Source organism: Wyeomyia smithii, chromosome 1, assembly GCF_029784165.1.
Source record: "Wyeomyia smithii strain HCP4-BCI-WySm-NY-G18 chromosome 1, ASM2978416v1, whole genome shotgun sequence".
In the NCBI taxonomy this organism is placed as follows: Eukaryota; Metazoa; Arthropoda; class Insecta; order Diptera; family Culicidae; genus Wyeomyia; species Wyeomyia smithii.
Window position 1 is genome coordinate 194,179,345 of NC_073694.1, and position 23,950 is coordinate 194,203,294.

The following is a 23,950-nucleotide window of genomic DNA, read 5'->3' on the forward strand; positions in this document are numbered from 1 at the left end:
ATTTTGGCCTTTTCTGGCCTTTAGTAAGGGTTTTTCCTGTTTCTGAGCTCAATTAATTTCTATTTTGGCCTTTTCTGGCCCTAAGAAGCAATTTTCGGCGATTCTGAGCCTCATTTGGGATCATTTTCTATTTTGGCCTTTTCTGGCCCTAAGAAGCACTTTTCAGCGAATCTGAGCTCAATTTGGGATTATTTTCTATTTTGGCCTTTTCTGGCCCTAAGAGGCACTTCTCGGCGATTCTGAGCTCAATTTGGGATCATTTTCTATTTTGGCCTTTTCTTGCCCTAAGAAGCACTTTTCGGCGATTCTGAGCTCAATTTGGGATTATTATCTATTCAGTCTTTTCTGGCCTTTGGAAGGGGTTTTTTGGCGAGTTTGAGCTCAATTTGGGATCATTTTCTATTTTGGCCTTTTCTGGCCTTTAGAAAGGGTTTTTGGCGATTTTGAGCTCAATTTGGGATCATTTCTATGTTGGCCTTCTCTTGCCCTAAGAAGCACTTCTCGGCGATTCTGAGCTCAATTTGGGATCTTTTTCTATTTAGCCTTTTCTAGCCTTTGGAAGGGGTTTTTTGGCGGTTTTGAGCTCAATTTGGGATCATTTTCTATTTTGGCCTTTTCTGGCCCTAAGAAGCACTTTTTGGCGATTCTGAGCTCAATTTGAGATCAACTTTTATTTAGGCCTTTTCTAGCCCCATGAAGCACTTCCGGCGATTCTGAGCTCAAATTGGGATCCTTTTCTATTTTAGCCTTTTTGGCCTTTAGAAGAGGTTTTTAGCGATACTGAGCTCAATCATTTTCTATTTTGGCCTTTTCTTGCCCTATGAAGCACTTTTCGGCGATTTTGGGCGATTTTGAGCTCAATTTGAGATCATTTTCTAATTTGGCCTTTTTTGGCTTTTAGAAGGAGGTTTTAGCACATCTGAGTTCAATTTGGGATTATTTTGTATTTAGGGTTTTCTGGCCCTTAGAAGCACTTTTTGGCGATTCTGAGCTCAATTTGGGATCATTTTCTGTTTTTGCCTTTTCTGGCCTTTAGAAGGGTTTTTTTGCGATTCTGAGCTCAATTTGGGATTATTTTCTATTTTGGCCTTTTCTGGTCTTTAGAAAGGGTTTTTAGCGATTCTGAGCTCAGTTTGGGAGCATACTGTTTTTAGGGTTTTCTGTCCTTTAAAACTACTTTTCGGCGATTCTGAGCTCAATTTGCGATCATTTTCTATTTTAGCCTTTTTTGGCCTTATGAAGAGATTTTTAACGATTCTGAGCTCAATTTGAGATTCTATTTTCTATTTTGGCCTTTTCTGGCCCTAGGAAGCACTTTTCGATTATTTTCTATTTTGGCCTTTTCTGGTCTTTAGAAGGGGTTTCTAGCAATTCTGAGCTCAATTTGGGATCATTTTGTATTTAGGGTTTTCTGGCCCTTAGAACTACTTTTCGGCGATTCTGAGCACAATTTCAATTTTAGTCTTTTTTGGCCTTCAGACGGAGATTTTAGCGATTCAGAGCTCAATTTGAGATCATTTTCTGTTTTGGCTTTTTCTGGCCCTGAGAAGCATTTTTCGACAATTTTGAACTCAATTTGAAATCATTTTCTATTCTGGCCTTTTCTAGCCTTTAGAAGGGGTTTTTAGTTATTCTGAGCTCAATTTGGGCTCATTTTCTATTTTGGCCTTTTTTGGCCTTTAGAAGGAGGTTTTAGCAATTCTGCTCAATTTGGGAACTATTTTATTTTAGCTTTTTCTGGCCTTTAAAAGGGGTTTTTAGCATTCCTGAGCTCAATTTGGGATGAGTTTCTATTTTGGCCTGTTCTGGTCCTTAAATGCACTTTTCGGCGATTCTGAACTCAATTTGAGATCATTTTCTGTTTGGCCTTTTCTGGCCCTTAAATGCACTTTTCCGCAATTCTGAGCTCAATTTGGGATCGTTTTCTATTTAAGCCTTATTAGCCTTTAGTAGGGGATTTAAGCGATTCTGAGCTCAATTTGAGATCATTTTCTATTTGGGGCTTTTCTGGCCTTTGGAAGGGGGTTTTGGCAATTATGAGCTCAAATGGAGATCATTTTCTATTTTGGCCTTTACTGGCCCTACGAAGCACTTTTCGGCAATTCTGAGCTCAATTTGGGATTCTTTTCTATTTTGGCCTTTTCTGGCGCTTAGAAGCACTTTTCGGCCATTCAGTGAAAAAAAAAAATAAGGACGGGAGTATAGTACGGGATGCTAAACTTGGCTGCTCTACCGCTTGTCCGTGGCTCGCTTGTATCCTCGATGCCATCATAATGACGAGTTTTGTGACGGTTGAACTGTTGACGGAAAACTAATACACTTCACGCGTAATGTTCGTCTTTATACCTAAAAACAACGCTGAGCGCAACCTTTTATTTAACTGACTTCCTTAATACCGTGTACGTGGCCCCGCCCACTTGTCGTGTTGGTCCTCTCCGTATGTATCTAAGATAATCGCACGGTTCTATTTCTTTTCATCATCTTTCATTCGTGCATTGACTTTCGTGCGATCGGGGTGTATAGTTTAAAATCTGTTCCAGTTCAAATTTATTCTCCGTGTTTCTTGTGATTACGTTCTTGTTATCACGTAGTTGATAAACGTAGGAAAAGACGCACAGCCAGTCTTAAAGCTGCTAACGCCACGGCTAGTACCCGTAAAATTTACAGGTTGTTACAGGAGTACCTATCGACATGGCGGCTGCAATGTACCTTGCTGCGGAAGTATCGGAATTGGTGGAGAACTTTGCTAGAGATAATAGAACGAGAATCATCCTGCAAGTGGCAATTCGCAATGACGAGAAACCGAACGAATTTCCATCCGGCATCATTTATTGCCCAGGGAAACGTTCTGCCGAGTATCCAAGCTGTCTTATCTTCGAAGGAAACAGGAAAAAAGGCATTATTCGATTACTTCTCAGCTTTGTAGAAAATTAACCCAACCGTCCTTTTAGGAACGACCGCTTGCCTACAATTGAAGAAGTTACTGAGTTTTTCACATCTCAGTACTATGCAATACACGTGAGTTTACTATCAATAGCAAAAAGGAGGAGGGTGGTATTGCAGCCACGACCGCATGACGTTTTTTTTTTTTAATGTGGAACGCTTCACGATTTTGCGTGTCATCCTTGCGCAGGGGCCATGCTAATCTTCTCTGTATCGTTCTAATTTTAGTATATGTCCAGCCGAAGAAATGACTGTTTTTTTTCGATTGATAAGTTCGTTAACCAACATATTACGGTATTATTTTCCAGCACAGCATATAACTTAATGTATTCTAAGAAATTACGTTTATTTCAATAACTTAAAAAAGCAAGAACTCAATTACACGCTTTTTGCGTAGTTGCTATCGAGGTTTTGGTGAGTGAAAGGATAATATTTTACTTCTTTAATTATGATTTAGAGCATTCTAAATGTTTTGTTATTTTTCACGATAGAGAAATTTTTTTATCTCTGTGTGCGAGAAACTGAAACAAAACCGCACACCGATAAACAAAAACGAAAATTAAATGTATGCTCATTGAAAATACTTTACCGATAATTTATGGTACTCCTTCTACCGATAATTTATGGTACCGTCTTCCGGGGTGAGATTAAGCCACGGGGGTGAGATTGAGCCAAAACGGGAAATGTTTGTATGTTAAATTATTTGAGATTTATAGAACCTAATACCTCAAATTCAATACTTTATGAAACATGGCATATTTATTCACAACTTCAAATGGAATATACATAATATCAGTGAACTGTTTCACTTCAATAATGTTTTAAAGTACAGGGTGAAAAACATGCGCAAATAACGTTATCCAAAAATGTCCCAGGCAAACCAACCCGATCAAGAAATCACATTAACTTACTACTCAGTCGGTACGCTAGGATGTCGTCTCCAATGTGTTGAGGAAATATTATGCATTGAACCAGTGTTGGCTCAGAAAATAATGTATTTCCAAACTGTACGCTTTTCGAGCCCTTTTGGGGTAAGATTGTGCCAAGCTATAATGAACGGTACAGTGTGCGGAATTCACATTCACGATAAAATTCTATCAGTAGACACCAAAACATTTGCATTGTTTACATAGAGTATGTTGTCTAGCTATGGTATTATTTGAAATAATGACTAAAAGCTTCAGAACAGTAAGCTAACTGTTAGATGGAAATTTACAATGACTGATATAACTCATGGAATGTAACAAAATTTTGTACACCTATTCTATATAAACTGATGACTTTTAAAGCGAGGAAGGAGGGTTGTGGGTACGTTTCCAGCGGTTTTGAGATCTCCAATGGAATATACAGTGGTCAATGACACAAAATAATTGAAACGAAAAGTCTTCTCAGGCTTTATGTCCTAACGTTTTCCCTTTTTAAGCTACCTGGAGATGCCACTATGTGTATAGAGACTGTCTATAAGCCACGTTCTCATAACTGGTTACTCCAGATCGATTTGATCCAGTCATATATTTTTCTATAATTCTTATGAAACGTAGTTTCTGGTCAACCCCTACAGCCCCTTAATGGTCCATGTTGTTTATAGTCCTCCCTATACTTACTGTTTAATCATGTTATTCATGTGAATTATTTGTAGATACATAAATGAACAGTATTTAACAGGTATTGAATACAGCTTTTTGTTTTTGGCACAATCTCACCCCATAGAAGGGGTGAGATTAGGCCAAAGTTAATTTAATTTTATCAAAATTATAGTTTATTGTAACTCAACCATATTTTCGGCAGTCGTTAACTAAGCATTTAAGTGTGCATTGACGTGATTTGGATCAAACTCATTGCCTAAATATGTGCATTACAAGCTAAGGAACAAAAACGTATCCTTTTTTGACACAATCTCACCCCGACAGACGGTACTCAAAATAACCTGCTTTGATCTAAATGAAATTTCTAGCAAATAAATGTTGATCCTCGGCAGTAATTTTTCCTCGTTGAATAAAGACTGGCTGAAGATAAACACCCACTATAGCTACCCACACACGTGCTTCAGCAATCCGTACATACGAACGAATAAGAAATTCAATTCGATAGCGGGCGCCTTTATAAGCGACTAATATTTGCCACCAACCGTTTTATGCTGCTCCAGAATGAACCATCCGCTCTGCCGGTCAACGCACGTATGAGAAATGCAATTCGATGACGCGCGTATGATACCGGTACAATTTTGGAATCAAAATGATGGAGTGAAATGTTTGAACGGTACCTTTGATATCAAGGTTACCTCAGTTAATTGTAAAGAGGGAGGAGTTTAGAAGAATAAGGAATGACAAGAAAAATAAAAAAAAACATCAGGAACAGAAAGCGACCTGGAGTAAAACAACAACAACAGCAGCAAATCGTTTACAAATTCAGAGCGTTTGTATCCGTTAATGTCGGTTGTGCTTGAGAAGAGAGGTTGGTTGCTCGGTATGATTTAGACAATAGATGTTATTTACCAACTTTTCAATAGTGTATCACAAACAATAAATTGTTTTTGTTAAATAAATAAACCGTAAAAAATTTCTAATCAGTTGATGCCGAAACCTCGATATTCTGAAAGAAAACCTGACCACTTTTACCTGGTTGAATTTCTAGATTTTCAAATTCAGGCGCTTAACTTGATATAGATGTTAGTCCAACGTCAAAACTAGCAAAATTTTTGCATTAGTCATACTTAAAAAAGTCAAATAATTAAACTCTGAGAAGGTGCTGCCAACATCTAGACGAGTTGACGCGAAACCCGTCCTCTCTTTCCAATTGACGAAGGACAAAGTTAATATTGACCAGAATAGAAACGAATCTTCCAATAACAGAACTAAAGTGATGAATTTCTAAGTTCAGTTCTGTAATTCACTTTTTTTTCTTTTCATAAAACTAATGAGATGAATTTGAGGGCAGCATTATTGAAATCAAAATAACAAAATTCGATAGGTATAACTATAATTAGACTGAGTGAAATTGATTAATTGCCTGCTTTCGGTTGAAAACAAACACCTTTGCAGCTGTGTGAGAGTTCATGTCTCACTCGCTTGCCGAGTGGGGCTTTCATCTGGTACAGCTTTATTTACGTTTAAGCCAGCACGTGCAACTCCAGTTCGCAAAGTACGCATAGAATACTGATAAAGTATGAATCGAATGTATGTGTGTGTGTTTGTGTCGGTGTACTGTTATCCACGTGCTGCTCCTGCCGAATGCGGACATGCGCCCTGCTGTTGATCGATTTGATCGCACCTTCATCAGCTGTTTGTGCCGCACACACTCATCCCGGATTTCTCGCCTGGTGAGTGCCTCCTAGCATCAAGGTTGAGTTCCGCATCAAGAGCAGCACCAGCAGAGGTAGAAACTGCGACGCATCCGAGGCTCGGGTTTCATCCGTAGTTGCCAGCAACGGTACTATCTGTCGTCCAGCTGCGGTAGTTTATCGTGCGCTTCGGTACGTCGTGGTTGTGGCTATTTTCGTGCATTGAACTCGGTATTGCGTGCCTGCGGTGGTTGTCTCTATTTAGTAAGTACTTGTTTTGCCACCCCCTTCCCCCCAACGGTCGGGTTGGGTTGGTGACGCGGTCCTCCGGATTATTCCACCCGCAGGGTGCGTGCACTTCAAACTACCCGCAAGCTTTTGTCGCGTCTCAAGTTTTTGCAATCGCCGTCGCCGTCGTAGTCGTTGTCGTCGGTGTTTCAGGTACGGGTTTCGTCTAGCTTATCGGTCCGCGGAGCCTAGACACGGTGAAGGTGGGTTTGTGAACCAAGAGAGGGTAAATGTTTTCCTTTACCGGTCCGGAAGGGATTTAAGTGCCGAGTGCTGCTCTGGGTTGAGTTTGGGGAGTTTGTTCGTGTACACGTGTGTGGGTGTGCTATTTTGGGTTTTGTTTTTGGTTTTGAGGCAGTCAAACTATCCGAGTACAGCACAGGAAGTGGCGTGGCTGCGTCCCTCCGCTATTTCAATTCTCGAAAAGCGAATCCAAGGATATACTGCGGATGACGATCGTGTTGCGTGCGGTAGTAAAGTGATGTTCCACTGAGAGAAGAAAAAGCGGAAAACACCAATGCAGCAGTTTTGCAATTCAAATCTTAGCCAGTCCATGGAAGCGCAGTCGGTCGTATTTGGATGATAGTTTTGGGTTCGGTGGTAAAAAAACCTAATTTATTCCGGTACAGCTTAGTGAGTGCGAAATCTACCGGCAAGGCTATGTGTTGATTTGCATATCCAGCTTCGGATTGCGTCCGTTTCCTCCCAGCAATCAGTGTGGGTCAGTGTGCGGGACCTCGTTTGTGGCTGGCGTTCGAGTGGACGGTACCCGCGTACGAATCACACTGCAGTGGCTGTAATCAATTGCCGATGCCGAGCAATGCCAAAGTCAATTACGTTTGGATTTCGGACTTCTCGCAGTACACGTGTTCAGTGATTGAATGGTGAAAGCGATTGAAAACAGAAAATTGCGCATTTAGAAGAGCGAAGGCCAAGTTTAATCTAAATCAAAATAAGTGAATTTATGACCTGATTGTTTTAAGCTTGTACAATTGAGTATGGTGGAAAATCCTAAGGAATATCAATCGAAGGATAACTACTGTGACGAGGTTTGTTGCTGGAAGACTGACCTCTGTTCAACGATGAAGTATCTGATGTGAAGTTTTTAGTGTTTTTATACTATTTCCATTCTTATCACGTATTTTGGTGAAATCGGGTTGTTGTGCGATTTTTCGTCGATTTACGTACGGTGCTACGAGAGACTGTGAAGCTCAATTTCATACATATCATAGAAACAAGAACTTGTAGGACTAAGCCTTCGGAGGACGGTTCCCCAAGTAAGTATAACTATTGTGATTCTACCCTTATTTTTATACCCTTCCACCGCCGGGATTCTTCGCAACGGAACGGGTGAACCAGGGTGATAAAAACAGAAATCCGCTACATAATACCTGGGTGCCGTAAAAAAAGTGTTCGAAAGTTGTCATAAAACATACTGTTTATTAACCGTGGACCTTTTCGGAAGAACCGAACGGGAAATGACTCTTTTTGGGTTGTTTTTCTGTCCTTTTGTTGGGCTCGGAAAATGTGAAGAAAGTCGCAAAACGAACATGATCCAATCGAGTGTAAACTGGTATTTTTAGAAGTGAGAGACTTTTTGCCTTTATTTGGGACCGTTCCATTGCGGTATAAATATCTATAATTAAAAGCCAAGACCAGTAAACTCATTATTTGAAAGCGGGGTGAAATTTTTTATCTACAGTGCGGTGCCATCTGCTGTGATTGGTTTTTTACTCCACTAATAAGCAGCTCGGAAGGTTGGAATGAATGACATTTCTATTTTGATTAGTTTTAATTGGAATGTAATTTTACTGATATTTCGAGTAGGTACCACAGAAAGTTTCATTTTCCATTGATTTTTTTTTTATAAATAGTATTTGATTCAAAACGACGTATTGCAAAATTGTTACTTGAAAGATATTTATCGTCAAATATAATGCTTTTTGATCAAAGAAAACTTAAACATTTCTTAAAATCGAGCGAAAGGGTTTTTGTAGGAGGGTTACCTTTAAATAATGTTGAGGGTCTGGAGGTTTGGACTTTTATAATTGCCAAAATCAAACGTATAGAATTTGGTTCAACAGCTTACGACTGATTGTAAATTTAGAAGGTTGGGGCTTTCGGCTTCGCAGTCATCCGCTAATTGAAACAAAAATTTAGGTTTTCTTTTTGCGATATTTCGATTTGATGTTGTATGATGCTCAAAAGTACTAATTGTCTGTTATGGAAGGTATTGAAAGTATAAGAATCGTTTCAAGGTCCAAATTTAGTGTATTTTAGCTCATTTACTTATTTTGAAATATATTCTTATTTAAAACTGATGTCTTGACAGAAAACAAGCCTATAAAAGTTGTGACTTTTTATGAACCTCATTGGAGTGTCTAGCTATCTTTTCACTTTTCTGAAAGAGAAGGAACTATTTCTGCTGACATCACTGGAACACAATAGATGTTCGCTTAAAATGGTTGTTTAGTAAACCTGTTCGATGTGAAGCAGTGTTGTGCACGAACAAATTTTTGTTAGAAATACGGAGGCAAGTTCAGTGTGTCACGCCGTGGCAAGTTTCTTAGAGCAATTCTGATAAAGCGTTTTTGCACTCTTCCTTTTCGTGAACTTCAGATCAGTCGATGTGGGAGTCAATTCTTTGAGACATTCTCTAGGATTGGTCGCACTAAAAAGTAAAAAAATAAACTTTCAAGCAATACGGGTCGAAAGAAATCTTTGGCTATTTTGGTTCCAAAACCTTAACTGACGATTAACCTTAGCAATGACGGTGGATCTATGGCTGGCAAAGGAGAGTTTCTTATCTAGTATCACGCCCAAGTCATTTATCTGTTCAACCTTGTTAAGCACGATTCAACCGATGTGGAAGTTGAACATTATAGTTTGTGAGTTCCTATGAAACGTCATTACAGATCATTTAGGAATACTGACAATCAGTTTGTTACGACGGCACCGTACTGCAAACATATTCAGTAACTGCTGCAAATGCTGACAATCTTCTATGCACTTCACGACGAATTATGCGTAGGTAGAAGGTGACTTAAACAAAACCTTCTTTCTCGCTTTTTGGACGTCCTATTCATTGTTTTATTGCTCACAACGCTAGTGTCAACATCACTGCTACTACGAAAAATAAAAAACCGGAGCAAGCAAGTGCTTTTAAATAAGAATTGCTTCGATTAGGTTTCGTAATCCATCATATTTTACCTACACAATTGTGTGGGCTCGGTCGGAAAGGGTTATAGTTCCAAGTCACCCACGTATATGAGGTTACATCCATCACAAGCGAAACACCGACAGCATTTAAAAATATTGTGAACAGTAACATCCCCAAATTGCTTCCATGAGGTACCTCACTCATGTTAACAAACGTAGGTGAGATACATGCTCAAAATTTCACACGAAGTGATCGGTCACACAGGCATAAACTTGCGGCTTTCAAATCAGTATAAATCACGCCCACTAAAAACTTTGCTTCCAGTTGTGTAGAACAAGTTCGCGAGAATTCCAATAAAATACTAAACGTCCGGGCATAAAATCATGCTGGTCAGTTCAAATGTAAGACTTCATTCCATCGAGAAAACTTGGATTGAAAAAAATTTCGAACATATAAAATGCAGCCGAGAGATTTGTAACTTCATGACAGTTCTGGATACTACTTTTATCTTCAATTTTGAAAACAGGCCTATATATCATTTTTTTTTCTATCGTTGAATGTACCTTTTAATAAAAAAAGAGATATTTGAAAACCTCAGACCTTTTTAAATGTTAGTCCAGATGAACAAAGTATGCAAAGTGGTTTGTTTTACACCCATGAAATTTCGTTGAGTTCTGAGAAAGTAGTTCAACATTGCGTCCGTCTCGGATGCTTTAGATGAATTTCAATGATTTTACCGACCGTTCAAGTTTCATCCCTCTGTTGTAAAGTTTTATTTTCAAATTCAAATTATATTTTCGTAATCATTCCTTTCGGATCTTTGATTGTTCAGAATTTGATTTGTGAGTAACGTCTCAACTTTAGGTATGTGGGTTTATTGCTCATCAAAACATATATGAATTTGTATGGTATATCACACAGGTCGACAAAAGCGGAAAAAACATTGCCTTAGAGCTCGAACAGGAAGAAAATGAAGATTAAAATATTACCAAATTTGTGAGTTTCGGTACCTCTATTTAACTCAAAAGTGTCTCAAAAGCCCGCAGAGTAATCGCTCGCCGCATTTGTCGCTTCTGTGTTCGTTAGAGTCTTTGAAGACTTTGCACACTTTCGACTTGGCTTGGAGCTCCGAAATTCAAATAAACTGAAACTAAACAAAAGAGTATAGCTTTTTAACTGTTCATTTGAATTTTGGTGCCCTTAGCCAACTCGAAAGTGCGTAGAGTCTTCAGATACCTAAATGAAAAGTGAGCGAACGTAGAAGCGATGAACCCAGCGAGAAATTTGCGCTACGGCCTTTTGATGCGTTTTCGAGCTCGCGATGGGCACTATCATTTATAAAAATGGTTGAAAAGCTATATTTTCTTATATTTTGTAGATTTAGCTTTGGGCCAAACCTGTGGTGACCAGTGTTGATCTTATTATTATTGTTTTCGTCGTTTCAGAGGAGTATTTTAGAGCGGTAAAGCCAAACCCACCCAAAATTGGCATTACCTGAATCGTGATCATTCTCAGAGGGCAGGAACCGACCGAAAACACCGGTTTGAAATCCAAAATGATGGCCTAGAACAATGTTTCGAAACGGGAATGCTGAATATATTTTGAGAATTCCTAGATTGTTGCTTCTGTTTTCTGGAAAATAGTCTAACTCGGCGGCCATACCATCGAGTTTGAGTATTTTGAATACCGCGATGATGCCCACAAGCCGTAAATCTGTTCCAAGTGAGTTAGATGAGCCGACGGAAAAATAACAATGACAGCTTCTTTTGAGCTTAAAGCAAAACAGGCAATATGTGACGTGCTCGAAAATAGCGAAAATCGTTCGAATCGAGCTGCACAATGCCACCCCTGCCTAAATTGACCAATCACTGTTCAATATTGGTATTTCCGGGATCGGTTAAATGCCCAGTGGCTTCCGTTGTTCTGGAATTCATTATGAGTATTTTTGCAGCGGGGAAGCTACTCAGAGACCGGAGTTCGACCAATGACACTATTTTGCAATAGATAATAATTTCCAGTGGACTTACACTTTCTAAAAAACTGCACAAAACGACCGAATATAATCCCACATGGATATTTTTGTAATTGCGATGGTAGCATGAGGCTTGAATTCAGGGCTGCTGAATATCACTTCGTTGCATTCGTATTCATTCATTATTGCCGAAGCACAACAACACGTGGCAACAGTGTATTCACTCAGCAATGGAAACAACGCCTATAGTGAACTGAACTGTTAAGAGTGGCTTGTGGGCGATGAATAGTTATTAAAACGTAATATGGTTACCTTCGTGTTTGATTCGTATTGGCTACGATTTACTCAAGTCATCCGAAGCGATATTGAGCGATCGGATGGGAATACATCGTTTCAGAAGCCTTTGTGACTCAGATCAATGCCGATGAATATTCACCGTGAATGGTATTACCAATCGCAATGATGCTTCGGGGCGAATCCAAACGAAAAATGAATTATGCACTATGAAATTATGCACTCCACAAGCATGATACACTATCGAATTCGTACCTTAACGTCACTTCTATGTAAAGTGGCGCTAACGTCACTTCTTATTTTTGATATTTCTCAGTAATTTATCAAAATTTTTGGAAACGGCAACTAGCATCTTGAAGGTGATTTTCTATATTATAGAAATATGTAAAAAAATGAAATTTGAAAATTTGGCGCTTTCGTAAAAATGCAAGCCCACGGCATATATATATATATATATATATATATATATATATATATATATATATATATATATATATATATATATATATATATATATATATATATATATATATATATATATATATATATATATATATATATATATATATATGACTATGTCCGGCGGGTTGCTTCTGATTGAATAAGTAGTATGTTAACGGCCTTAGTCATTTGCTTTGATCCGTAGCTTTTCTAGTTGGCTCTTGTTAGGCCAGGACGCGAAAACAGTCTCCAAGAAGATACAGGTAGAGGGTATCAAATTGTTCCGTTTAAATAAATAGAAAAGATTTTTACTTTTGAGAAAAGGTTCCTTCTTTTGATTTTTTTTTTTTTTTGAGATGTTTTCAAGCGACACAAAGAAACAATCATTTGTATTTATTTAAACGTAACTTAAGAGTTAAGAAAAAAATATCGACGAAAGAAACAAACAAAATGGCGGACATATTCACAATTTCGTAATCATGCAATTCATAAACATTGTTAAAATCTGTCTGTCTTCTATGCTATTGCTACTATGTAGCAATAGAAGTATTGAACGTTCAAATATTTTTTTCTCAACTGTGGTGAAATTAATTGTCTTCCCGGTCAGAAGAGCACAACTGAAAACATTACAAAATTCTATCAACGTGAGATACAAATTACATATTTTGATACAATTTTGTATTTTTCCATATAATTTTGATTACAAAATTGAATCTGAATATATATAATAAAAAAACGTGTAATGAAGTAGTTCTGAAACAAGTCTAACTAACTTTTCGTTTTTATCAAAACCTGTTGTTTCTAACAATGTTTGTTATTATATTGTATTATATACTACCTTATTTTGTTAGAAGCTAATATGTTAGTAACAAATTTTAATATGTGTTTGATACTAGTAGAATCATTACTGTTATAATTTCTGTTATTTTAACACCTAACGGGACCAAATTGGACCAAACAGCCTGGAAGGTTTTTCCCGTAACAAACTAACAACTTCTTTTACATTTTTGTTTTTCTTTCTGATCGGGTTTGTAACAAATGTAAATTTGTATAAATAACATAAGTAATTTTTCTATACACTGAAGTCGCTTTTTACGCGAGGGATACGTGTCGCGTAAAAAAACAAAAACTTATCCATGAATGATTCATAAATGTATGATTCTGGCAGCACGGCTATTGTCAAAACGTGTGGATTGGCGTTGACGGTGTTGCTGATATTTGTTTGGTTTCTGCGTGCGAAAAAGAAAGAAGGAAATATTTTTGCTTTTGTCATCACGCACATTTTGACAATTACATACGAGAGTTCACGTAGGTGCGAACAGCCTTCGAAATCTCTTTCAACGCGAATAAACCGACTTATCTGTTTAGTAAAAGTTGACATTTCAATCTTTTTGTGCTGAAACTAGTGTGCAGGCTGTAGAGGCGCTCGAATATGCAACAATTTTAGTAAGATAAGTTCATACAAATTATTGATTTGATTTTGTTATGTGTCGATATTCGAGCTTATATCCAGTAAAAAATATTCGACGCCATATCTTACGCCGCACTGAAAGTGCAGGAAAATGTCGCGTGTGTAGATTGAAATAATGAGTTTTTCCTGCTGTTTTTTTCGATCTTCATTACTTCCTTCATGCGTTTGCTTATGGAAATGAGTGACATTTCCCGCACATACACTGGCAAGCATGTAGAGATCATTTTACGAACTGGTAGGGTAGGATACACGGTATTTGCTGATGTTGACGTTGCTTTCACGTGCGTTATGCCAGCGGTTCCACGTTTTCTGTTAAAATTTTATTCATGAATTGAGTTCTGAAACGTCCCGTATAATGGTCTATAGTTTATGTATCCGCTCGACCTGTGAATCGTCGCACCTCGGTGCTCCGATTTTTCCGGTTCTTGCCGATAACGTTCGTGGTTGTGGTAGATGCGTGAACTTGTGGACGATCTGTTTGGATGACTTTATACGGTGAATCGTTGTAGAAAGGAGCGACACATCTGAGCAAGCGCTGCAATATCGTTGTTATAACTTATTTCAATTCATATTTTCAGCCGCAGAAAGGGGCACAACAACAACCATTGATATGTCATGAATAAGCCTCATAAATGTTCATCACTTTTTTAGCGAACTCAATACAACGGACACTTTGCATGTGTGTTCCGAATCTATTTTCATAATATTTTTACATTAAAAATTTGAAAATTTCAGCTATGGAAAGCAGTTAATCGAGATCTTCTTTACATACCCTAATACTTCTTATTGTATTTTATAATCAATTTTCATCAATCTCACATTATATGCACACGATCATATCTATATTCTTACATTAATCCAAATAAAACATGGTCATATTACTTACCAAAGTGAATCCTAATCAAAAACCCACTCCACCAACAAAAACTCCCTTCCGTGGTCTTTGTAGGGATGCAAAGACAAGATTCCAACATTCCTTCCTTATTGTAGGTTTCATGCGGCACTAGCACAACTCGAAATTCATAGTTCCAAGAGAAACGGGATTGAAAAATTAGCGTTCAAAATTCTATTTATCACATCCACGAATACTATGAACAAGTTAAAATCTCTGTTCTACCATCTTTGGAGGATATTTTTGATTTAAATACCAAAGACACACACAAGACACACCAAAGAACCGAGCCTACGCCAACACGTTAGTAGCGGCTAATCGTGTAACGCGTCAGATGTGAGAGAAATACCGGGAGGCAAGAGCTGCCGAAAAAAGGGTTCGTCGCCATAAGAACAAGAGCACTACGATCGCGTCCTCGCGGAGGCGGAGAATTGCTTCACCAGGCACGACACGAGGAGCTTCTATAGAACGATTAACGAAATAAGGAACCGGACTGTGCTAGTACCTGCCATGTGCAATGACAGGGAGGGGAACCTGATTACCGATAAATCGCAGGTGGCCAGGCGTTGGAAGCAACATTTTGAAGTGGTGTTGAACGGTGAGGAAGGTAGGAGAGTCGTCGAAGGGAACAGGATAGAAATTGGGGAGAACGGACAAGCTGTGGACCCACCAACATTGGACGAGGTGAAGAATGCTTGCAAACAGCTAAAGAACCACAAAGCCGCTGATAAGGACGGCTTACTGGCCGAACTTTTCAAAGTTGGGAGTGAGCGGCTGTGTAGTGCAATTCATCAGATTATCCTAAGGGTATGGTCTGAAGAACAACTACCTACGGACTGGTTGGAAGGACTCATATGCCCTATCCACGAGCAGGGACATAGGCTCGACTGTAGTAATTATAGAGGCATAACCCTCCTCAATTCCGCTTACAAAATTCTCTCCCGTATCCTGTTCCAGCGACTGAGGCCGTTGCAGGAAGCCTTTGTTGGAGAATACCAATGCGGTTTTCGAGTGGGGCGATCTAGAACGGACCAGATGTTCACCTTGAGACAGGTTCTCGACAAGTTTCGAGAACACAACTTGCAGACGCATCATCTGTTCATAGAGTTTAAGGCGGCGTACGACACAGTGAAACGCAACGAGCTTTGGCGAATAATGCTAGAACATGGTTTCCCAACAAAACTAATTAAACTATTACGTGCGATGCTCGACGGTTTCACATCATGCGTCAGGACAGCGGGCGCATTTTCGAGCGCGTTTGTGACGTTAGATGGTCTGAAGCAAGGCGACGGGCTCTCGAACTTGCTGTTCAACATAGCTTCGGAAGGTGCAATACGAAGGGCAGGTGTGCAGAGGAGCGGCACCATCATCACTAAGTCTCACATGCTTCTGGGCTTTGCGGATGACATTGATATAATTGGTTTTAACCGTAGAACAGTTGATGAGGCCTTTACGGCTCTCAAAAGTAAAGCTGCGAGAATTGGACTCACCATAAACACTGCCAAAACGAAGTACATGGTGCTGCGGTGGAGATGGATGGGGATACTTTCGAAGTGGTCGACGAATTTATTTATCTTGGTACTCTCGTGACATGTAACAACGAGGTGAGCCGCGAGGTGAAAAGGCGGATTGCGGCGGCGAATAGGGCTTATTACGAATTGCGTAGCCAGCTTAGGTCCCGTAGCCTACAGATCCGTACGAAATTTGCGCTCTATAGGACTCTGATCCTCCCGGTGGCGCTCTACGGACATGAATCGTTGACGTGGAAGGAGGCCGATCGACGAGCGCTTGGGGTTTTCGAGCGTAGAATCCTGCGATCGATACTCGGAGACAAACTAGAGAACGGAGTGTGGCGCAGGCGCATGAATCACGAGCTGTACGAAGTATACAAACACGCTGATATTGTCAAACTGATGAAACACGGCAGGTTACAGTGGGCTGGCCACGTAGCACGGATGGCGGATGAGCGACTGGCAAAGATAGTATTTAGCAGAGAACCGGATAGAGGCCGACGACTTCGAGGCAGACCGCGCACGCGCTGGATGTGTACTATCGACGAGGATGCCAGAGCAGCGGGTTTAATGGGAGACTGGAGAGTAGCAGCCCAAGACCGAGTTTTGTGGAGACGTATTCTGGATTCGGCATAGGATCTTATTGATCTGTCGCCATTAAAGTAAGTAAAGTAAGTACCAAAGTCACATCAGCTTATCCAGTTTTTTTTTGTGAATTTTGAAACAAGTGTTTATGAAACAAACCTCAACCGTATTTAGAATCGTTCGACATCCAAACTGAAATTAAGATGTTATAAAAGCATGTTACAGAAGAATATACTGCATTTTTTGAATATTTCATTATGTTATCACTGCATGAAATACGGCATGAGGAAATCGTAGGAGCGAATTGTGCTTGAAAATGGAAATTTTTTTAAAACTTATTCACTAATAGTATTTCTTAAAAAATCTTAATAAAATATTCTGAACATTATCAGGAGAAGTTGTACTAGGAAAAAGGTAAATATTTGAAATAATTTTTCGTTAAGTAGTGGAGCAATCTTGCATAAGAAAAATTGTTCTAATCATGATACATTTTCGAGCTGTTCCGATCATGATACAACACCCTATCCACGGGAAAAAACTAAAAAAGCTGTATTTTATGTCAAAAATCAGGCAAAGGAATTTTATATTGAATTTTTCCAAATTTCTTTACCTAAATTTATGTAATTTTCAAAACTTTTAATCGACATTAAAATTTTTTTGTAACTCTTCTCTAAATGCTTGACGTGGTACTACGTCTTGCAGGAAGTTGCACTTCCTCGGGGTGTAAAATAATAATGTAGAAAACGTACAAGGAGACGAAATTTGTCCCTTTTCAAATGCTTGTGCGTCGCTTAGTTTTTAACGTATTTTCTTCGTTCTTACAGCAATCGATTGAAAAATTATCCACTCATCCATCACATGGCAGAAAATTTTAATTTGATTATTTGAACTATTGAACTATTCAAATCTGTCAAGCCTTATTGGAACGCAAAATTGACCTTTGATTGGTCGCGCAATGATTGCTCTCCCCAGCACGGTTAACCGGACATGAATTCTTTGGGTTATGTAAAAGCCTGCTTTTGCTTAAACTAATTATTTTACTAGTGGATGGTGGAAAGGATGGTCCTAACTTAGTAGCAGCTAGTAGCTTGCCAGATGGTGGGACTCAGATCACCACTTCCTCCAGTAAACTTTGAATTGTTTCGACGAAAACATAAGCTTTCTTGATCCTAGCAATTAAAAACCTGGAAAATAGATGGCCAGATTTTTCAGTGTAGAAACGGCTTTTCATTGTATTGTCTGAGTGCCTTATTCCTCACAATCTGGATAGCACAGAGATTCGACCAGCATTCCGATTTTAAATTGAACAACAATTGTCCTTTTAAGAATTTACTTACTTTTTCTTTACTCTACTTTTCCGGCGACAGACTGATCATTGATCCAATGCCTAACCCAGAATACGTCGCCATGTCACTCGGTCTCGGCTGCTATCCTGCAATCTCCCCTAACACCTATTTCGTGAGCATCCTTGTGGACAGCACACATCCAACGAGTGCGGAGCCTACCTCGAAGTTGACGGCCTCTATCGGGATTTCTGCTAAATATCGTCTTCGCTCCCGTGATTCATCCGCTTGACTGCATCCGCCGATTTGTACACCTGGTACACTTCATGGTTCATACGTCTAAGCCAAACACCATTTTCTAGTTTGCCGCCAAGGAATGAACGCAAAATCCTACGCTCAAAAACATCAAGAATAGTAGCTAGTACCATTGCACTTAAGCCATATTGCCATAACAGGTGCTCTTGCCAATAATGGCTCACCTACCCTAAATTAATGCTAAAATCCAGTTTTCTTTATTTACCGGTCAACAATCGCAGTGTTCGTTCGTTTGAAGGAATTTTAGTGTAAAATGAACTGTTCTAAGAGTATTTTCAAAATGTGATGCTAAGACACTTCGTTCGTCTGAACAGTTTTCTAGTGCCCAAATGGCTCTATCAAAGCTTCGGCCGGGTCGCAAATGTATGACAAGTGTATGTGAGAAACACGCTGATCAGTTTGGCCGGTTGTTTTCGTTCATTAAATAAGGTTTGCTGCAATCCTTTTGATTATCATTTCAAATATTGTAGCATGTAGTTTAAAACTATTACAGCTGTAACTCGAGTTTTTCTCATAATACCTCTACGTAATAGGTGTTTTTTGGGTAAAATTCTCTCAGCCACACGATGCAATTGTCGAATTTGGAATTAAAATATACTTATTTGCCGGATAATGCAATTTGATTTTTCAATTGTAAAATAACATATCTAGCAACACTGCGGATTAAAATTGTATTTTTTGATGAAGGACTACGTCTTTGTTTTCTATACTAGATTACATTTTGTGAAATTGAAAATGAAACTAGCAAATGTTGCGTCAGATTTCAAACGATTATAGCAAGCGAACGACTTAATGCATCTTAGTCATTTATATGTCGGTTGATAGATGAAATGTGTAACAATTGTTTGATATAATGTTTAACATTGTTGCATACTGCTTAATGGTCAAGCTTTCCCGTACATTTCCCTCGCTATTGGCTTGCTTCCCGAGCATGGATATCAATAACATGGACGGAATAAATTCCACTGCCTACATATTTTGACCCAACAAAGTGTTTTGTTCCGTTTGTCTTTCTCTAAGCTGTGTGGCCACGCCCTAAAGGCAAAAATCTACGCTGAACTCAATACAAAAGACTGCGTGTACTAAATTTAGCTTCAGTTTAGTTTGTCACACAATAGCGAATGGAGAAGTTAGAGCTGTTAGAGGTACGCGACATTGAGAAACGAGAGCTGCATACGAGTCATCTTTCAGGCACTGCGGAACATGTTACCTTTATTTTGCATACGGCAGCAACAGTTACCATCGTACGCTGCAGGATATTTTGCTGGCACAGCTACTGGAGGGCACAGCGGAGAGCAAACTTTTTTATGCGCGGTCAAGCAAAATATTCAATGCTACCGATGGTGCGATCATCAGTGTTCTGGAACACGAATTTCATACTGAAAATTACGGAATCGGTTCTTTCCAGAACTATAGATGCTTGAAGATAAAAGTTATGAGAACTTTCACAACTACTACTAGTGTTATTGCGATTGACTTGAAATTTTAACTGCAGCTTCTTCATTAGATTATTTAGTGAAGTACACACGATTTTAGCTATGATAACAACTACAAAAGATATAAACAGTTAAAGTCGATGTTTTTGTTGAAAATGAATTTTTTTCCAAACCGTTGCCATTTTGCGAAGAAAACATTCTCAAAATATAATCAGGTGTATTTCACTAGCGACACTTATCTAGATGATGAAATAATTTTTGTTTTGGCTATAGGAGGAGTTGGGCACTTTAAAAGCTCGCCGCGGAAGAACTTTTTTTTTGTCGGTTCACGGCAATCGCTACACAGCGTTGCTTAATCTAATGATATATTTTTTATATACCTTACATCTCAAATGTTTCTTTGAAATAATCATGAAAAAAGCCTTGTTTTTATTAGCATTCGGTGGGTATTACCCTTCAATAGAATAATTATGAGAAATGCTATAGCTTGAGTTTCGCTCATAATCTCTAGGGGTGGAAAGTGTTTGATTTGAAATCAAAAGATATACATTTGCCGAAAAATTCAAAAACAATCTATCTGGCAACACTGTCGCCAAAAATTGATATTGTTTTTTTAAGAATTCTCGACTAATTTTATTCAGGATCCCTGTATCAATTTATTTCTAGACGTCATGCTTTTGAAGTTCTAATTGAAAGAAAACTTTTTGACGAAAATTGCATTTTTTTTTAAAAAGGGGAGGGTCTAATGGGGCGAGTGGTGGACCGATCGGCACCAAAACTAGGATCTTTGCCTAATGACCTTAAATCAACTATTCCACAAAATTTGAGCCAAATCCAAGAAGGTCGCGTACATGAGGTGTTCACACTTGTGATGGAATGACCCATATTGGATTTGTCTGCGGTATTCGACAAGATTAATCAGAAAATCACCCTAGCAAAACTAAAAAAACAAGGGTCTTCTTTAATTCGCTTCAAAAGTGGTCTGGATCTTATTTAAGTAATCGTCAGCCAGCGTGAACATCTCCAAAAGTGATTCGGCTCTATTTACAACCATTTCAGGTATACCTCAGGGTAGTCTCTTAGGACCGCTAATATTTCTGCTCTATTTTAATGACGTAAATCATGCACTCCATGGACCGCGATTATCGTTCGCGAATGATTCGAAGATTTCCCGCAGAGTTGAAGATGAGATGATACACTGGATCAACAGAAGCCAATCGATGTTTTGATCGAATTGGGCGAATGTAATTGGATGGCATTAAATCCAATGTAATGTTCGGTGGAAGGATACAATTAAGTTCGAATACCTTGGAAAATTGTTGACTCTAAGCTAGCGACCAAAAACTTTACATACATTTACTGCTTGAAAGCTGAGAATGCTCGCTTGTTTGCTCGATTCTAGAGTATTGCTCAGTAGTGTGAAACCCAGTATATTTAAATGTGGATGATGGTATCAAAAATGTTCTACGCAGGATTTTAAATTACGCCCTTCGACAGTTTCATTGGCTCCGAAAACCCATGTCAACTCATTTGTCAAGAGTGCATTGGAAGGGCATTAGAAGAATCCCATCTCTTTACAGGACGTTATGATACACCATCTCTACTAGCGTTCATCAATTGTAAGAATAGTAATCAAAAATGTTTCATTTGATACCTGAAATGTAAGTTTTCATATGATATGTAAATTATCGCTATCAGTTTTTTACTATGTGGTGAAAGTTAGGAAAAAATTTTCAAGAAAATATTCCCATATATTTTTAATACGATGGAACCAATGTTCTAACACAGACATCAAGATGGACAGAAACATATTTTCTATTCATCTTCACACTTGGTTTCGAATGGACCCCACTGCGACCAGTAATTTTGATCTCTTGTGACATTTTGGCAACATTTCTTATAGTTCGTATTATTGTTTTTTTTTTCCTTTTTGCATTGTCACTAATTGAGAAGTTTCCTGCTACGTGTTATAGTGCTTGTATTCCCTCAGACTTACTATTCTCTCATCTTCTTTATCAACTTTATCATCGCCCAAAGCAAGTTATTGGGAGATATAACGTGTTATGGGCAATGTTGGTGATTGGCGATAGAATCAGCGATAAACATTCGATCCTTCTGACGATTTCAAGTCTACTGCACGCAATTGACGAAACAATTCCATCTAGATAAAGAGTCGATTTATGGAACTCTTACGGCGCGAGTGTTTACATTTGCCATCGTCTTGCTAGCCCGTCTTTCATTAAACAACGTAATATTACTTTATTGCTCTTCAACGTCAAATGGTGATTATTCTGATACACGCAGAGTATCATTTATGGCATGATTTGTTGTATCATATTGCAGAAAATACTCGCAATCTAGATCCTCAACTGTAGGGCTAATCAAATCAAAGTTCCCATCTAATGAATTTTCTGCTGCGCGAACTGATGATACCATTTATCCAATATATACACTTCCTGCGAGTAGCAGATCGCCGCACATTACCCACGCCCAGTGCTTCGCCACTTGCCGACCACCCGGATTCAATTAGATGGCTGGTCATTAATTTAATAAACAACAATATACCCCCGCTCTTGTTCCACTCGTTGTTCCACCACACTCCACGGGGCTTGATTTGTTAAGACTGACCCCACGCGCAATTTCACGCAATCTGTGCCGAACCGACTCGAAATCACGTGCCAGACGTGCTGCTAAAACAGACTCGACTGACCTGAAAACGTCCGGAAATTGGTTGCAGCACCAATTTTCCCAACAATTTGTGCGTGCCGAGGGTCTAGCTATAGGAAACATCGGCTCATTCTATTGCCGATGTTCCGATGTATGTCACACGTGTCATTTCCAGCTGTCGGAATATTGAACAAAAACAAGGTTAGTCCTGTCACTTGCGGTTTTCTAGCTACTAAAAATTGTTCAAATTGAAATTTTCCTTTCGTTCCGAATGTTTTTGACAAGTTCGCTTCTTCTATCCTCCTCCCGATGTTGTTAAACACTGAAACAACACAGAGGTGAAGAAAGTCAACAAAGCAAAACTTTTTCGTATCGACTAATTTTATTACCTTTGCTCATAACTTCCCTGGGTACACCATTTACATCGGAAAGGAGAAAAAACAACTTCGTAATAGACTATTCTTAGACTTTTATAGAAGTCAATCGATCATCCGGTTAGCTACGAGCGGCTCCAGCTTGGAGAGACTAGCTCATTCGAACATAATCCATTCGTGATCGCTTTCGGATGTCGTTTTCCTGTAATTGATGAAACAACTTCCTCTTCAGAAGCTACCAAACTGCATCGATTGGACCAGGCTGGGTGTTTGTGTGACCGGTTGCCTGCTAATTAATCATCCTCATTGTTTCGTTCCAATTTTGTGCTCCCTGTCATACTGTGCATTCCAGCAGGGATTGTTTTCATTTGTAGACTCGGTCGGCTCGGGCTAATCAAGGCTGTTTGAGAGCGTGCATGTATTCGATTTTCTTTTTTTCCAAAAAACAACAAAACTGCAAAACAAGTAGAACACCGGAGCGAACGGGCTCCGGTCGGCTGGAAGACCTGAACTTGTTGGCGTGATAGAACATCATTAGAGCGATTTATCGCTTCTGGTAGTTGAATGAATAAAGTGTACTCTGTCAGCGGGCCGTAATGCGGATATCGGGAGGAGGCCACCATTTGCGGAACGCCAAACAATTGGATCGGCTTTAATTGAGTTCGCCTACCGCCTACTACCTACGTGCTGAAGTAAGATTATGTTGCACTAGTTGTATACGATAAACGCCGGAGATCTGATACTGATTGCTTGCAACGTTTGGAAGTGGTTTTCAGTCAAGTCAAGGAAATAGTCTAATACCTAAATGCCTTTTTTAATGAAAACAAATCGTCGAAAAAGCATCTGTTACTCTTGAACCCCAGAAGATATTTAGATCTCATTTGGTGAATTTTGCGTCATAATGATGATACTCCATCATATGAGAGCTGATGGGGTCGCTTGGTTATTTGGGGAAAATGTGAAAAAAATCGCTCTTCTAAAAACAATTCGTTTGAAACCAGTTTTAACGAAAATTTAAGTGCGTTTAGTTTCTTTGTG

The 23,950-nt window shown here is 39.0% G+C and overlaps 1 protein-coding gene and 1 non-coding gene across 2 annotated transcripts in view; one reads left to right on the top strand and one right to left on the bottom strand.

Annotated features, from left to right (window-relative positions):
* Positions 1-3,088: 3,088 nt before the first annotated feature.
* On the bottom strand, positions 3,089-3,195 carry LOC129719242 (U6 spliceosomal RNA). The gene has a single exon (XR_008727165.1). It is a non-coding gene; the product is annotated as a U6 spliceosomal RNA (small nuclear RNA).
* Positions 3,196-6,394: 3,199 nt separating this feature from the next.
* Positions 6,395-23,950, top strand: part of LOC129718325 (uncharacterized) — a 530,334-nt gene continuing 512,778 nt past the window's right edge. Inside the window, exon 1 of the mRNA XM_055668998.1 lies at positions 6,395-7,788. The gene's annotated coding sequence lies outside the window, so the exon portion shown is untranslated. The remainder of the gene's footprint in view (positions 7,789-23,950) is intronic.